This window comes from Rattus norvegicus, chromosome 2 (genome assembly GCF_036323735.1).
Source record: "Rattus norvegicus strain BN/NHsdMcwi chromosome 2, GRCr8, whole genome shotgun sequence".
NCBI classification, from domain to species: Eukaryota; Metazoa; Chordata; class Mammalia; order Rodentia; family Muridae; genus Rattus; species Rattus norvegicus.
Window position 1 is genome coordinate 37,821,212 of NC_086020.1, and position 2,714 is coordinate 37,823,925.

Consider the following 2,714-nt stretch of genomic DNA (forward strand, 5'->3'; position numbering starts at 1 on the left):
TGATGTGTTCTTGGATTCTGTTTGTTAGAATTTTATTTTTTGCTTCAGTATTCTTAAGGGAAATGGGTCTGAAATACTCTTTCTTTGTTGGGTCTTTGTGTGATTTAGGTGTAAGCATAATTGTGGTTCCATAGAAGGAATTGGATAGTGCTCCATCCGTTTCTATTTTGTGGAATAGTTTGGACAGTATTGATATGAGGTCTTCTATGAAGGTCTGGCAGAATTCTGCACTAATCCCACCTGGTCCTGGGCCTCTTTTGGTTGGGAGATTTTAATAATTTCTTCTATTTCTTTAGGAGTTATGGTATTGTTTAGAAGGTTTATCTGATCCTAATTCAACTTTGGTGCCTGGTATCTATCTAGAAAATTGTCCATTTCATCCAAATTTTCCAGTTTTGTTGAATATAGGCTTTTGTAGTAGGAAATTATGATATTTTAAATTTCCCCAGATTCTGTTGTTATGTATCCCTTTTCATTTCTTATTTTCTTAATTTGGATACACTCTGTGCCTTCTGGTTAGTCTGGCTAAGGGTTTATGTATCTTGTTGATTTTCTCAAAAATCCAGCTCCTGGTTTTGTTGATTCATTGTATAGTACTTTTTGTTTCTACTTGATTGATTTTAGCCCTGAGTTTGATTATATCCTGCCTCCTCTTGGGTATATTTGCTTCTTTTTGTTCTAGAGCATTTAGGTATACTATGAAGCTGCTAGTATATGCTCTCTCCAGTTTCTTTTTGGAGGCACTCAGAGCTACGAGTTTTCCCCTTAGCAGTGCTTTCGCTGTGTCCCATAAGTTTGGATATATTGTGCCTTCATTTTCATTAGATTCTAAAAAGTCTTTAATTTTTTCCTTGACCAAGTTATCATTGAATAGAGCATTGTTCAACTTCTATATATATATGGACTTTCTGTCATTTTTTGTTGTTATTGAGGAACAGCCTTAGTCCATGATGATCTGATAGGATGCATGGGATTATTTCAATCTTTTTGTATCTGTTGACAGCTGTTTTGTGAATGATTATATGATCGATTTTGGAGAAGGCATCATGAGGTGCTGAGAGGAAGGCATACTCTTTTGTTTTAGGATGAAATGTTCTATAAATGTCTGTTAAATCAATTTGGTTCATAACTTCTGTTAGTTTCTCTGTGCCTCTGTTTTGTTTCTTCTTCTGTGATCTGTCCATTGATGAGAGTGAGATGTTGAAATCTCCCACTACTATTGTGGCCAGTGCAATGTGTGTTTTGAACTTTAATAAGGTTTCTTTTATGAATGTAGGTGCCCTTGAATTTGGAACATAGATATTTAGGATTGACAGTTCATTTTGGTGGATTTTTTTCTTTGATGAATATGAAGTGTCCTTCCTTATCTTTTTGATAACTTTGATTGAAAGTTGATTTTATTTGATATTAGAATCACTACATCAGCTTGTTTCTTGGAACCATTTGCTTGGAAAATGTTTTCCAGCCCTTTACTCTGAGGTAGTGTCTGTTTTGTCATTGAAGTGTGTTTCCTGCATGCAGCAAAACGCTGGGTCCTCTTTATGTATCCAGTCTGTTAGTGTATGTCTTTTTATTGGAGAATTGAGTTCATTGATGTTAAGATATATTAAGGAATAGTGATTATTTTTCCCTGTTATTTTTGTTGTTAGAGGTAAAATTATGTTTGTGTTTCCCTCGTCTTTGGTTTCGTTGCAAGAAGATTACTTTCTTGCTTTTTCTAGGGTGTAGTTTCCCTCTTTGTGTTGGAGTTTCCGTCCATTATCCTACACTTGTGGAGAGATATTGTATTCATTTGGTTTTGTCACAGAATATCTTGGTTTCTCCATCTATGTTAATTCAGAGTTTTGGTGGATATATTAGCCTGACCTGGCATTTGTGTTCTCTTAGGGTCTGTATGATATCTGCCCAGGATCTTCTGGCTTTCATAGCCTCTGGTGCGAAGTCTGGTATAATTCTGATAGGTCTGCCTTTATATTTTACTTGACTTTTTCCCTTACTGCTTTTAATATTCTTTCTTTGTTTTGTTCATTTAGTATTTTGACTATTATGTGATGGAAGGAATTTCTTTTCTGGTCCAATCTATTTGGAGTTCTGTATGTTTCTTGTATGTTTATGGGCATCTCTTTCTTTAGGTTAGGGAAATTTTCTTCTGTAATTTTGTTGAAGATATTTACTGGCGCTTTAAGTTGGGAATCTTCACTCTCTTCTATACCTATTATCCTTAGGTTTGATCTTCTCCTTGTATCCTGGATTTCCTGGATGTTTTGGGTTAGGAGCTTTTTGCATTTTACATTATCTTTGATGGTTTTGTCATTGTTTTCTCTGGTATCTTCTGCCCCTGAGATTCTCTCTTCTATCTCTTGTATTCTGTTGGTGATGCTTGCATCTATGACTCCTGATCTCTTTCCTAGCGGTGTCAATCTCCAGGTTGTCTCCCTTTGTGATTTCTTAATTGTTTCTATTTCCATTTTAAAATCCTGGATGGTTTTGTTCACTTCCTTCACCTGTTTGGTTGTGTTTTCCTGTAATTCTTTAAGGGATTTTTTTTTTTGTTTCCTCTTCAAGGGCTTCTATTTGTTTACCTGTGTTGTCCTATATTTCTTTAAGGGAGTTATTTATGTTCTTCTTAAAGTTATCTATCACCATCATGAAATGTGATTTTAAATTCAAATGTTGCTTTTCCGGTGTGTTTGGATAGCCAGTACTTGCTTTGG